The following is a 15,842-nucleotide window of genomic DNA, read 5'->3' on the forward strand; positions in this document are numbered from 1 at the left end:
TGCCGAGACAAGAGAATTGCTTGAACCCGGGAGGTGGAGGTTGCAGTGAGCCGAGATCACACCATTGCACTCCAGCCTGGGGGACAAAAGCAAGACTTTGTCTCAAAAAAAAAAAAAAAAAAAAAAAAAAAAAGAATGAGAAGAACGAAGAACACTAAAGCTCTATTGTTTGGGTCATTATTTTGATCCCCATTTCTCTGTCACATAGATTTGGTCTTTTCTTTAGGGGGGGATTTTGGATCCTATGGTCATTAGGTCACCATAGTTTTCCCATAGGAAAGGAAGTCCATATATGCAGTAATTAAATATGTTTTAGTAGGATTTTCTAAATTGCAGATAATGATCAAACTGCTCCCTCTTATTCAAGGAGTAGAGAGAGAATGGGAAACTAATAGTTTTGTTTATTATTTTAGTTGAATACTTGTAAACAGATGCTACATCAAAGTTTTAGATTCTTTTACTTACATGGGAATAACACTTAGCAGTGGACATGTATAGTAGTATGTATAGTGTACTTATTTTTGGGGCTGATACCACTCTCCCCCAGCCTCTATTCTCCCCCTTTTCTGCCAATAGCACCAAGATTTTCCTTTTGGGGAAGTTACTCCTATTCTATTCTCATCCATGAGATGAATATCATATCATATGAACCCAAAGAGTGAGCTTAAGTCAATCACCTTATTCCATCTGCTCCTTGGTGACAGTGATGGTATATGATGGGCATATGATGAGTAATGTGGGCCAATGAGATTGAGTCCAAGGGCTTACGGGGATGCTGCTATTCAATGTGCTATGCTTGAGAACCTACCAGTTATTCTTTTTTTTTTCTTTAATTTTAAGGGAAAGAACCTGGAGCACCTTGTGAAACTGACATTGAGGAAATGGTGTGGAAAAACAGTAAAAAAAAATTTCCTGTTACATGGAGTGAGCTGCTTTGTCAATCTTCTGTTGAAGGCAATCCTATTGGAACTTTTAGTCAAATGGCATTTTTTAAAAATCTCATTTTAAGGTTTCCTGGCACTTGTAACTGAAACATCCTAACTGATACAGCAGGAAAGCAGAAAGGTGGCAACTGTTCAGTTAGGGCATAGTTCTCAAGACTGTCCTTTAGGAACATGTATCTTTGTGGGATCTCATCTATCTCATACAAGGATTGCATTGATGCATGTATTGTTCAGTAGCATGACTGACCAGAGTGGAAGTTCCTAGAAATTGTAGCTATCATGATGATGATGATGGTGATTATGATTGTTAAAGACTGGGTTAGGAAATGATTTTGTAAATACAATGAGAAGAAGAGCTTTAAAATTTGCCTAAATTTACCCACTTAATATTAAAAAGGAGGTGTGCTATTAAATTTTAGGTTTTTCTCAAACTCTCACAGCTTTTTTTTGTGGGTTTTTAGTGAATTTTGAGCCCCCTTTCCCCTCATCTCTATTACTTTATGATAATGTGAAGGCTCATTGTTATGTGAACACACTGTTATGAAACAATACTCTCAGACATAAGCAGCATTCCTTAAACCAAATCAAAAATACTATTTCTATTGCCCATGATTTTCAGAGGACTTTCAGAGGACCCTGAAGCATGGGGTGCTGTGAATGCCACTAACTAACTTCATTAATCACACTTATAATGTAAAGGGAGAATTTTCTACTATCTATAAACTCTAAAATTTAAAAGTTTGTCAACTAAAACATTTGTAAAATTTGTATTGATAAAGTCCTACAAATAATATGACTCCTATCTTGTTTGAAATAGTATTGTCTGAAGTTTTGTCATAAAATGGAAACTACCTATACACATGAAGTTTGTGGGTCCTTGAAAGAAAAGGTTTTTTACTTCTTTTTTCTTTTTGTCCTAGTCCATTTAGGCTGCTGTAAAAAAAAATACCATAAACTGGGTGGCTCACAAACAATAGAAATTTATTGTTCATGGTTCTGGCAGCTGGGAAGTCCAAGATCAAGGCATGGACAAATTTGGTGACAGATGAGGCCTCACTCCCTCAAAGACAATAGTCTTATCACTCTAACCTCATGTGGCAGAAGGAGTAAATGAGCTCCCTGGGGCCTCTTTTACAATGGTACTAGTCCTACTCATGAGGGTGGAGCCCTTATGACCTGATTACTTCCCAAAGGCCACACTTTCTAATACCATCATCTTGGGAGTTAGAATTTCAATATATAAATTTTCCAGGGGACACAAACATTCAATCCATTACACTTTTAGTACCATAATGGGATTTGGTTTTTATTATCAATGACCTACAGGATGTACATTTTAATCTTAAAATGATCTAGGGCAGAATGTGTGTTCATGTAACTCAGTTTGGCACCATTCTTTTCACCATCATCATCAGGACTTAATGCCTAAACATATCCTGAGTATGTTTAGCATACATACCCTTGTGCAACTCCCTTGAGAGTGGAAATGAAATGATGAAAGCACCCCTGCACTCTTGGCCTAGGTGCACATTTACTGATATTACACATCGAGCGAAGAGACTTAGCAAGACGCTAATGAAGCTTAAAGTTCAGGTCCCTGTACTTGCATGTTCCTTCCAGGGACCTGGGAGGGACTCTGGCAATTTTTACTTGTAACTTTCTAATTTTTTTTTTCCTAAATAGGGCTTTCCAAAATTGTATCTGCCTCAGGCCTTACAAAAACAGGGAATATCTTGGCATCTATGTTTCTGTTGAGAGGTAGGAGCAAAAGGAAAGCTTTAACTCCCAATCCTGGTGTCGTTTCCAGGCACAGAGAGTTTAAAATATTCCTCTCTTCCTCACCATGTGCAGAGAACACTGCATTCAGAAGCATTACCTGCAGCTCATGTTAGTGAGAGACAGAGATCTGCAGTACTGTGCAGCCATTCCTGGTTAATTAGCAAAGCAATGGGTATGTAGATGCAGAGAATAAGGACTTTTGTAATTTGTCATTAATCCTGGGATAGGAGGATAATAATGCAGGACAAGTGCAGCATGCAGGCATGAGAACATTGAGAAGAGAACCCATGGGAACAGGAAGAAAATGAGCATAACTACACCAAATACAGATTTCTGTTTTCAACAGACTAGTTAAGTGTCTGTGTCAGTCTTTTGTGAAAAGAATTGGGACTTAGAAACTGCACATACTTCGAAAACTGCAGCTTTATGCTAACTACATCGTGTCTGTATAGTAAGCTAACCATATAATATAGTATTCTACTATACTAAATATGAAGTAGAATGTATTTGTCATTTCATAGCACAAATCATTCATACGAGACATTTCCTTAACATATGTAACATATGATACAAATTTATTTAAAATACACACAGACTCTTCCACATCCACCATATCAGTAACAGTCACCTCCTTAGGAGGGGTAACTCATGTCCTCCATTTGTGTCATATTCTTCTTCACCTTTTTCTTTTCTTTTATTTTTTTTCTTGAAAATGAATCTCACTCTGTCACCCAGGCTAGAGTGCCATGGTGCAATCACGACTCACTGCAGCCCTGACCTGGGTGCAAGCGATCTTCCCACCTCAGCCTCCAAAGTAGCTGGGACTACAGGTGTGTGCCACGACATCTGCCTAATTTTTAAAAGTTTTTTGTGGAGATGAGGATCTCCCTATGTTGCTCACGCTGGTCTTGAACCCCTGGCTCAAGCAGTCCTCCCACTTCAACCTCCCAAGGTGTTGAAATTATAGGAGGGAGCCACTGTGCCTAGCCTTCCATACCTTTTTATACATATGTGTACTTTTTCAATTGCAGTTAAGTGTAGATATTATTTTATCAACTTTTAGGGCCACATTTTAAAAAGTAAGTATATAGTATTCTACAATATAGATTCTGCAACTTTTATTTTAAACTCGATATATTAAAGATTTTTTCATAATGTATATGTAGATGCTTCTTACTATTAACTACTGTATAATATTCTATAGTGTGATCATACCGATATTAATTTATCCATTCCCTTATTGGTGGAACTTTTGCTATTACATTCAATGCTGCATTGAATATTTTAATGCATTTTTCTGCGTATTTGTATGTGTTTCTCTAGGAAAGACCACAAAAACAGTAGACTTTCTGGGTCACTTTACATGTGAATAGGAACTATCAGATTGTACTCCAAAACTGTTCTTCTGGTTTACAGTACTCTTACCACATATGTGAGTGCCCAGTTCCCCGTCTGCTTAGTAATATACAGTGTTATCAATCTTTTCAATTTTCTTTTTTGCTAATTTGATGAGCATAAAGAGTTTTCTGATTATTGGATTATTTAATTTCTGAGTTAATATTTTTATACCTTTATAAGGTTTCTCATTAAAGAACAATTCTGAATATTTTTATATTTAGATACTTGTAATTATAACTTATCTATTATGGGCAAGATTCTGGAGCTCAAATTGATAAATAAGGTAAGCAGCCAGGTCAGAAGGCAGTCATACAACGTTTATTTCTGGCTGATTGGGCTGTGTATTACATCCAGGTCAGAGATGCTTTCTACTTCAGCTATCTGAGGGAAGACAGGAGAGGTGCTTAACTAACCTTAAATACATCTGATAGACATAATTTAAGTAGGTTTAATTTTATACACATATATTCAGCAGCTACTATGTTCACAGCCCTCTCTAAGATTAAAAGATAAATATAATACTTACCTTTAAGTATAATAGTGAACACTGATAGGCTAAAAAAAAAACAGTTTAATAGCGAACACTGATTGGCTAAAAAATAAATGCAATACAAGAAATGTTTTGATGAGGGACAAATGACATAAAAAATGGATTCTGCTGGCTGGGCGCGGTGGCTCACGCCTGTAATCCCAGCACTTTGGGAGGCCGAGGCGGGTGGATCACGAGGTCAGGAAATCGAGACCGTCCTGGCTAACACGGTGAAACCCTGTCTCTACCAAAAAAAATACAAAAAATGTAGCCAGGCGTGGTGGCAGGCGCCCGTAGTCCCAGCTACTCGGGAGACTGAGGCAGGAGAATGGCCTGAACCCGGGAGGTGGAGTTTGCAGTGAGCAGAGATCGCGCCACTGCACTTCAGCCTGGGCGACAGAGCCAGACTCCGTCTCAAAAAAAAAAAAAAAAAAATGGATTCTGCTGAAACTTCAAGGAGAGAGCTCCAAATGGGATCTTAGGGCAGACATCAGAGCCAGTGTCTGTGCACAACCTTGAAAACATACAGATTTCATGTGGCGGGGGGATGGGGAAGGACACTCAAAACTGAGAGAAAAGAAGAGCACAGAGGCTAGATCTTGGCCTACCTAGTGTATGAGTGAACTTTGAGGATGGCAGTTAATATGGGACATAAGCCCAGGAAGTTCTCTGGGCCTGAAATGTACATTATTCTGTAGAACAGTTTTTCCAAGTGCAGATCACCTACAGCTGAACTGGAGGCTGCTCATTTAAAACACTCCCAGCTTTACCTCAACCAATGAGATTAAAATATCTAGGCTGTGGGGCCCAGGGATCTTCATTTTTTACAATATTCTCCAAGGATTTTAAAAAATTGCATTCGATTTGAAAGTTGCTCTTGTAGACAATGTTGAGTCTTCGAAAAACTTTGGATTCTTCTGGGAGAGGACTAAGGAAATCAACCATTTAGGGAACAGCTTGCAGGTGGTTAGGGAAAAAGAAAGGGAAGTGACCCTGAAAACAATCCTATTGGCTAGATGCCCTTGGGACATATTGTCCTTAGGATTGCTCTAATATCAGGATGTATGTTGGTCAGAGCAGCCCAGGTCAAAAGCAGAGATGCATTTAGGGCCATTTAAAACCAATATTAGCCTTAATGCTCTTTGAAAGAGGCATAATTAGGAATGTAAAAGTCAGGTTACCTCTGATTAGTGAGAAACAGAGTGAAGGGTGAATCCATTAGAGGCTTCTTGTAAGACGTTCACACTTTAAGAACATTGCTTTTATGACTTTGAAGGGGGTGGAATGGGGGAGAAAGGCAGCAGAACCAGTTCTTACTTCAAAGACCTATTACAGTCTTTTTCTTTTTAGGGCAATACTCTTAAATGTTTTGAGTAGCACTAAAAGGTTTTTTAAATTTGAATATAATGGATTTGGCCATTTGCAGGTAAATTTTGATTGGCCATAAGATTAACTCATACTAGGATTCAACTAATGGTTCTGAAATTGTTTGAATTTGCATGTATGCATTTAGATTTTCATTCACATAATTCCATATGTGTGTATGCACTTCCGAAGACCTTCCCCTTGCTACTATGAGATAGTAGGAATGGGGATCTTTATTCCCTCTTGGGAAATGGAACAGAGGTTAAGTGATTCCCTTCAGTCGATACTAGAAACCAGGTTTTCCAAATCCTAGTCTAGAGTTCATGTCTCAAAACTCCTTGAAGAAAATGAAAATATGGTGGAGATGCACTTTGGCAGATAAGGAAATAGTTCTCCGTCTCCTGCAGATATAAACACTTGGGTATATAAAGCAATCTGAGAAATGGAGGGGAACCACTCACAAAGGAGTCTGAGAGGCCTGGCTAGAGGAGGCAGACATGGTTAAGTAGAAAGGGCCAAGCTGCTGAGCAACCTGAAGATTCTCCCTGCCAGTAGAAGCTCTGGTACAGAAGCTACAGTTTGACTGCTGTAGTAAACAACCAGGGCAGAAGACGCCCTGACAAAATATTCTTCAATAGGGGAATATGCTTACGTAGAAAATGCTCACAAGTCAGGATAGAAAGGACCGAATTAAAGTGGGGAATGGGCTTAAGGAGTTTTTGGGGAGAGGAGATTCTTACATTAGGCCAAGCCTAAGGTACAATAAAAGGAACCAAGAGTTTAACATCCGTGGTGCACCTACCAAGTGCTGGGCACTGTGCTATTTACACACTTGGGATTTAGAGGGACAGATGGGATCCAATAGATGTAAACTTTCAAACGTTGTCCTATTGGAAGTGCTACAAAAGGAGGATCTTTCATTCCATCCTTCCTCATTTCCTACCTTTGAATTGCATTTGTCCAAACAAATTCCACAGGTAATACATTGATTTACATGAAAGGCAGCTTATAACAACATCTTGATTTTTTTCATTAATTTCTTTTTTATTAGTCTCTATGTCACTGTATCAGGGAAATTAAGACCAGAGCATATGGCTATATAGACCCACTATGGTTTGCTTTTTATAGATATCCGTTTAGGAAACAAGTCTTGAAAATCAATAATATTAATCTCTGAAGTACTCCTGAGATTTTCAGTGAATGTGTAAAGACATTTGACTTGTTTGTTTTGTTTTTAATACAGTGAAGTGCGTATTTATATGGCTCACTTCTTCAATTTTTTTAAGGACAGGTTGAAGAAGTTCAAGGTCTTATGCTTTGCCCCTAAAGCAACTGCACTCTTGTTTGGGAGAAAAACACACGTAAAACGGTGACCTAACAGGTAGAACACACTAAAACTCAGTAAAGAGTGATGGCATAGAAACCATACTAACCATATTTGAGTCTTCACTCTACCATGTGTTAGTTGTGTGATTCTAGGCAAATTGCTCAGTCACTCTGTGTCTCATTTTTCCCATCTGTAAAATGAGAATAAAAAGTTAATTAACACATCTAAGGGTCTTAGGACAGGAGCTCCATGTTTATTATTTCTTAAGAAAATGTATGTAAATAAAGTGTGAATTTTTGAAGGGAGAGGTTTCTTCGAGTATGAATACTTAGGGGAATTTCCATGGACCACTTAATGGATCAGGTAGAATTTGAGCTGTGAATTTCAAAAATAGTAGAAATATATATATATTTCTATCTAAATATATTTGCAGTTACTGACTCCTTTCTGAAGCCAAGTTTATATCCACTGACCTCTCTGGCAAGAATGCATCCATAATGGTCTGTCTTTCCATAATCAGAAGTTTTAAAATTATAAAATATTTATTATAAAACATTTAGAAAATATGCAAGTACAAAAATGAAACTATAGTTCTACTTTATCCCTTGTTGATATTTTGTTGCATTTCCTTCCTATCTTTTTTTTCTTCTATGCACGTATTTTAACCAAAATGTGGTCATATTATACATGCAGTTTTGTATCCTACTAGGACGGCATTTTCCATTGTCATCAATTATTCCTGAAAAACACTGTTTTTAATGATTATGTAAGCAGACAGGGAGGGTCTCCAGGGACTATAGGAATTTAATCAACTCGAGCAATCAGCCTGTTTTACAGCCTCCTGCCTTGCAGGCTGTTTTTTCCCTAACCCCGTGTGGAATGTGGTAACCTAGTGGGCTGGAGCTAGGTCCTGACAGACCCAGGCAACTTATAGATGAACCAGAATGAACTTTCCTCATTACCATGCCAAAGTCTCCATCCCAGGAGGAGATGCAGCTTTATTATCATAACATGTGCCCTATGTGCTGGAAGGATGACTCACTGCATCCACACCCCTGGGACCCCTCCACTATGTGCAATGATGTACCCTCTACCCTCTTCATTGCTCCATAAAACCCTCCCCTCCCTTTCCCTCAGAGAGATGCTGCTTTGGAGAATCCTTTCAGTGCTCTCCTTACCTGTGACAAGTAATAAAACTCCTATAGATCAAAACCTGCATTCTTGTGGAGAGTCGTTTGTTACCCCGTGAACAAACCCTGTATTTTTTCTGGTAACAATTTTGGATCATCTTCCATCATATGATTCATCATTGTTTATTTATTGTTATAATTTAGATGTTACAGCTTTTCACTATTATATAAAAGATATAATAAATATTTTTCTACCCAAATTTTTGTGAGATTATTTGATTGTTTCCTTGAAAAAGCACCCTGAAATAAATGTACTGGGTTAAAGATTATGGATGTTTTAAAAATTCTTCTTGCTTGTAGTTGAAATGATTTCAGAAAGGTTAAACTAATTTATATACCCCCCCCCCCCTTTTTTTTTTTTTTTGAGACAGAGTCTTGCTCTGTCACCCAGGCTGGAGTGCAGTAGTGTGATCTTGGCTCACTGCAACCTCCATCTCGCTGGTTCAAGTGATTCTCCTGCCTCAGCTTCCATGGTAGCTGGGATTACAGGCGCCCACCACCACGGCTGCTAATTTTTGTATTTTTTGATAGAGATGGGGTTTCACCACGTTGGCCATGCTGGTCTCAAACTCCTGGCCTAAAGTGATCTGCCCACCTCAGCCTCCCAAAGTGCTGGGAATACAGGCGTGAGCCACTGCACCCGTCCTAAACTAATTTATACTGTTGCTAGCAATGTTTAAGAGTTTCCAACTCACTGTATACTCATTAAAATTAGTACTATCATTTTTTAATCTTTGTCAATTTAATAGGTGAAACATAGCATTTTACTTTAATTAGCAATATTTGTTGGCTAGTGAAGTTGAACTTTTCTCCAGCTTTATTGAGGTAAAATTGACAAACATCTTATATATTTAAAGTATATGACATGATGTTTTGATAGATTTGTACATTGTGAAATAATGACCACAAACTAATTAACATATTAATCACCTCATGTTATCAATTTTTTTTTTGGTGAGAACATTTAAAATCTACTTTCTTACCAAATTTCAAGTATACAATATAGTATTGTTAACTATAGTCACCAGACTGGAAGTTATGAACTTTTAAAAAATGTTTCTTCACTTTGATTTCTCCATCACTGATCATCCAAATGTACCCTTTGTCCAGTTTTTGAGGGGAGGGGATTTTGGTTTGTTTGTATCAACTTGCATGAGCTTTTTGCACAGTAGTGGCATTAACTTTTTATCAAATTTGTGCCAAATTATTTCTATCTGTCCTTGATGCATGTAAGTTTTCTACTCTTATCTAGTCAATTTTTAAAGTTATTTCCACTTGTGATTTCTTCCACTGCTTTAAGTTTAGAAAGCGTGAATTTCTGTTTGTTTTTCTTTGAAAAATTTGTATAAAAAGCTAAATATTTACCATGAAGAGGTAAGGGAGATTTTGTTTTTATCATCTGGCTTTTTTTCTCCTGCTCTTTCATTTCCTTCTTCAAACAAATCTATGATAATTAAAGTCACTTATGGTTAATTTTGGGAAAACACATTTTTCTCAATTCCAAAATTTCTACTCTTGTTTCACACCCATTTCTTGTAGAGTCTGCAGTAAGTGCAGTAGTCACATTAAGTAGAAATTATTTTCCACTGAGGGCTATAGAAGTATCTGTTCTTTACCTTCCTAAAAATGCATTGCTTGACAAAGATTAAAACTTTGGCACATAGCAGTTTTAAAAAATTTGCTATTGACTCAGTGTGCTCATGATTTGGCAGAATCCACTTTGTTGAGTTTGCTGTTGTTGATGTTGGTTAAAACCTCCTCAGTGCAGAAATGTAAAATGCACATCATCTCATCATTTGTTTTCTTAAGGAGACTGATTCTACCCTTTGCATTGCTTCTCGGTGGGTCTGCCTTAAATGAGGAGAAATTGGGGGATGGGAGAATTTATACAATCATATCTCACAGGAGGTTTGATGTAAAAGAGATTAAGCCTTAGCATTGTTTCCTAAATTATTTTAAATGTCAGTTTAAAAGGCTTTTAAGGTTTTTTATTTTGAACGGAAGTATTAACTAGAACTGCCAGGGGCAGTTAGTTTGAGAAAAGCAATACTGTGCATCTTAAATTGGGTAGAAATTTTTATGACTCAAATTCTTCATTTATTATACCCAGATGGTGAGAGCAGGCTGCTGTCTCTGATGCCCTGGTGGAAACAAACCATCAAGGGACCCTTTTTAAAGATGGAAACCTCACTAGGACGTTTGAACATGGTGTCAGCATTGCCTCTTCTTTGCCATGTTGACTGGAGCATCTTGAACTTGAAGACAATTCATTGAATTCCCAAAGTTTAAAGCTCTTCCTGAAATTTCCTGTTGCCTGTATGTGCAGGGGCTATGGAATTAACTGAAGGTGTTTCTTCACCAAAGTAACTACCCACCCAAAAAGATGAAGCAATTATTTGCTCATTCAACAAATTATTTGTTCATTATCTATTAAATACAAGGTGTCCTATGGAGTTAAAAGAAGTTGCTTTTAAAAAGTTAAGTATAAAAACTGAAGAAAATACTTAAAAGTATAATTCATAAATTATATCCTAATGAAAAATTCTTTCATTTCTAGGAATCCTTTATTTTAAAATGAAATATATTTGTCTAATGTGGCATTGATGGTTGCTAAGTGTGTACAGCACTTCATAAAGTAAGCTTACATATGATATATCATTTGGTTTATCCACTCTTTATAATACATAGCAAAGACATTACCATCTTCATTTTATAAATCAATGACTCCATAGATAAAGTTACATGGCTAGTAAGAGATGGAGCTAGAAATCAAACACAGGTTCTTGAATCCCAGGCTGACTTCATTCCCTCTATGCTATAATGCTGAAAGAAAGGGAAATAATAAACAGCTACTTTTCTAGGTGTGACATTTTAAGTGTTAGAGCAGCGTTTTACTGGTGACTGCTGTCATAGCTTTCTTTGTAAAAATGAATGTAAATTAGGGTATTGCTAGGATTTTATCTTTTATAAAAATGGAACAGCAGCTATGGTTTAAGTATAGTATGACTGCAAAGAAACTTTATGATATTTTGAGTTTAAACATGGAACACTCATTATTGCAACCTTTTAAGGAGAGAGAAACCCCAGGTTACATTCTAGCTCAGCATTGCATTAGAATTTCCTTTATTTTTCTTTTTTGTCTATTTCATTTGATACTAGAGTTCATCTGGAGATTCAAAGCTGAACTGACAAATAATTGTAGCCACAGTCATCTAATTGTGCTGATCATTAAGAGGGGAGGGTTTTCTCTCTGAGGGTAGTGTGGCTAGGCAATGACAGGCTGGATTATAGCTGCTGAAACCACCATTGTATGTTAAAAGAATGAGCAACAGATCCAGAATTTTGGTTGTTTGACTCAATATGAATTTTTGCTAGACTCTAAACTTGAGAAAAGTTTTAGTCATGGTACCCTTGCTCAGTAAAAAGCAGATGGGGAGAGGATTGTCATCATTTATACTTGGGCTACAGTGTAGCATGGATGCAATTTTAGAAAATAATTACTTAAAGGCCATAATACCAAGGAGTGAGGACATAATCAATTCAATTCAATAAATGCTTATCAAGTACCTCCTCTAGGTCAGGCACAGTGCTGGGACCTAAGGCTATGGTAGAAAACAAGTGAAATACAGCCACTTTGGTCATAGAGCTAGAGGGTAAGGGAAATTTCTGGTGTTAATATGTGATTAATTACAATAACATGATGAATAAAAAAGTAATGTGATTAATAAGAAAGTGAATGAAGAGGCCAGGCATGGTGGCTCCTGCCTGTAATCCCAGCACTTTGGGAGGCTGAAGTGGGCGGATCACGAGGTCAGGAGATCAAGACCATCCTGGCTAACACGGTGAAACCCCGTCTCTACTAAAAATACAAAAAAATTAGCCGGGCGTCATGGTGGGCGCCTGTAGTCCCAGCTACTCAGGAGGCTGAGGCAGGAGAATGGCATGAACCTGGGAGGTGGAGCTTGCAGTGAGTGGAGATTGCATCACTGTACTCCAGCCTGGGTGACAGAGCAAGACTCCATCTTAAAAAATAATAATAATAATAAAAATAAAAAAGTGAATGAAGAGTAAAGAAATCTAATCTAGTCTAGGGACTAAAGGAAAACTTTATTGAATCTTTCAAAGATCTTAGCAACAAAAATAGTATTTAGAAAAACAAAGGTATGATGGTTAATTTTATGTGTCAAATTGATTGGACCACAGGGTGCCCAGATATTTGGTCAAACATCATTACTGGTGTTTGTGAGGGTGTCCTGGGATGAAATGAATGTCTGAATCTGTAGAGTTACTGAAGCAGATTGCCCTCTCTGATATGGGTGACCCTCACGCAGTCAGTTGAAAGACCGAATGGAACAAAAAGGCTGATGCAAATAAAGGGGATCTCTTCTTTCCTGACTGCTTGAGCTGGGACGTTAGTCCTTTTCTGCCTTCAGAATTAAATTAAAACATAGGTTCTTTTTGTGTCTTAAGCTGCTGGCCTTGGACTGGAACTTACTCATCAACCCTTCTGGGTCTCCAGCTTGCTGACTGGAGATCTTCAGCCTTCTTAGCCTCCATAATCACAGGATCTAACTCCTTAATAAGTCTCCCTCTCTCTTCCTCTCATCCTCTTTTCCTATATATGTATATAATTAATATTTATACATATGTATATATACATACATACACATATACATACACATCCTATTGATCTTGTTTCTTTGGAGAAACCTAATATACGAGGCATCAAAACCAAACCAGGGCCAGGCATGGTGGCTCACACCTGTGATCCCAGCACTTTGGGAGGCTGAGGCGGGTGGATCATGATGTCGGGAGATCGAGACCATCCTGGCTAACACGGTGAAACCCCGTCTCTACTAAAGAATACAAAAAAAAAAAAAAAAAATTAGCTGGGTGTGGTGGCGGGCGCCTGTAGTCCCAGCTCCTCAGGAGGCTGAGGCAGGAGAATGGTGTGAACCTGGGAGGTGGAGCTTGCAGTGAGCAGAGATCGCACCACTGCACTCCAGCCTGGAAGACAGAGCAAGACTCCGTCTCAAAACAAAACAAAACAAACAACAACAACAACAATAAAACCAAACCAGACATCGTCTTTGGGATGCTTTCTATGACTCACCAAGGCTAGGTTGGGTGCTTCTCCTCTGGACTTTCATAGAATCTTGTGAGTGTAGTCCATTTAAAATTAGAAGTATTTTTCAAAGTTTTAGCTAATGTTAGATTCTAGGGATCAATAGCTGAAGAACTATATGTTTCTGAATTAAGGCATTTCAACATCGCTGAGTCTCAGAGATTGTTTCTACTTATAAGAAAGATCCAAAATATGGTTGTCATATGTCAAAAATAAGCTTTATTTTCAGTTTTACAGTGAAAGAGTGTATGACATTTTCCCAAATATACAGAGACTCTCCATAAGAAAGGAATATATTTAGCGTCAGCAGGGCAAGGGTCATGAAGGTACCCTACTTGATTGAGGACATGGGGTGGGGGCCAAGGAGATGGTCCATGTGGTTGGGATATTGATTACATACAGGGGAATTGACCATATAAGTAAATATATTAAGAGCATTGAAAGCCAGATTTCTCTCTTTTAGAGAAAGGATTTACCAATAAAAAGAAGGAAGGCTAAAGAAAACCCATACATGAGTCACGGGTTTTGGAATTTATAGAGAGATAGATATAGATATTAAATATAGATTTATGTATAGACATGTGGGTATTAGAGGGAGTAGAAACAGTGATACCCAGTAGCAATGAGTACGCCTCATACCCATATCTTGATTACTAAATATCATTCTCCACTAAAAGGAAACAGAGTTCCTTGGAGAAATAAGTGATTCTGGGACTGGAGCAGGAAAAGTACAAGATGACTGTGGAAAATGGTGTGTGCTAAAAAAATAAGAAAGCCTGCAAAGAATATTGGGGACATGTCAAAAGGATACAAGAATTATTTTGAAAAAACTCTCACTGGCTACATTACATGTAGAATGATCTGGGCATCAAAAAACCGTAATGATAGAAATGTATGAATGGATAAATATAAAAAATTCTCCCTTTCAGTAGAATGCCAGATAATGAATGTAAAAGGAATAATAAAATTTAGGAAAAAACACTATTTAAAAACCATAATAATAATAATTGATTAAAGCAAGACTCATCAATGCTTGCTAAACTGGTGGATAACATTTGATGAGGAATGGGATATTTACATAGTCTCAAAATATAACCACAGAAGATACTTATTAATGAGTTTTTAATAAGTATAAAAGATATCTTAATTAATTTTAAAGTGGAAAATCTGGTCAATACCATCTTAAGGAAAAAAGTAACACAATCTTTAAATTGGAAAGTTGACATAATGTGTCTTCTGTTATAAACTAAAAAGACTACAGCATCATTTTTGTAGTGCTCTTGCTAAAAATCATTAATATGAATTTAATCATGAAGAAACATTAGGTAAACCCAGACTGAGGGCCATTCTACAAAGTAACTGTTGTGTACTTTCAAACATATTAAGGTCAAAATAGAGAAAACAAAGCAAGCACTCTTGGCTATGAAATGTGTGGCCGATCCTGGATTTGATCCTGGACTTGTAAAGGACATTAAAGGGACAATTGGCACAATTTGTTTAGGATCCATGGATTAGATATTATTATTGTATCGATGTTAATTTCCTGATTCTGATTGTTTTGCTATAGATACATAGGAAAATGTCTTAGTTTTTAGAAAATACTCACTGAAATATTAAGGAGTATCCTATCCACAACTTATTCTCAAATGATTCAGACATGTATATACAGAGAGACAGAGAATAATAAACGAGAAAGAGAATGTAAAATGTTATAATTGGGGAATCTGGGTGAAAAGTGTACCTGATTTCTCTATACAATTCTTGTAACTTCTCTGTAAGTTTAAAATTATGTTAAAATAAAAGTTTAAAAAATTGTTATCCTTAAAGTGTAATTACTGACGTACCTGTTAACAAATTAAAACAATATGTTTTAAATACTTTTGTTTTTTTCATGTTATTGGGTCAGACCTCAGAATCAATACAACTTATCAAAGGCGTACATTGACTTAACATTCAACTAATAATCTATTAAACATGTAAAACAGTTCCTGAGTTTTAACAACGTTGATTTCATATTGCCACTCGGTTGATAGAATATAAACCATAGTCAAGTCAAGGACTTGATTTGTAGAAAAGAGGAATCTCAAAGGTAATCTAACCATTGTTCAGGAAGTGTGTGAGTTATCAGTCACCCTGTAAACACCAATAAATATGATTTCATAATATCAGGAGTGAAGAGACTGTG

At 37.1% G+C, this 15,842-nt stretch overlaps 1 long non-coding RNA gene across 1 annotated transcript in view; it reads left to right on the forward strand.

The window, feature by feature from the left end:
• LOC129012074 (uncharacterized) overlaps window positions 1-1,732 on the forward strand; it is a 348,709-nt gene extending 346,977 nt beyond the window's left edge. Inside the window, exon 4 of the long non-coding RNA XR_010123709.1 lies at window positions 841-1,732. This is a non-coding gene — a long non-coding RNA (uncharacterized LOC129012074). The remainder of the gene's footprint in view (window positions 1-840) is intronic.
• The last annotated feature ends 14,110 nt before the right edge of the window (window positions 1,733-15,842 follow it).

Source organism: Pongo pygmaeus, chromosome 15 (assembly GCF_028885625.2).
Source record: "Pongo pygmaeus isolate AG05252 chromosome 15, NHGRI_mPonPyg2-v2.0_pri, whole genome shotgun sequence".
In the NCBI taxonomy this organism is placed as follows: Eukaryota; Metazoa; Chordata; class Mammalia; order Primates; family Hominidae; genus Pongo; species Pongo pygmaeus.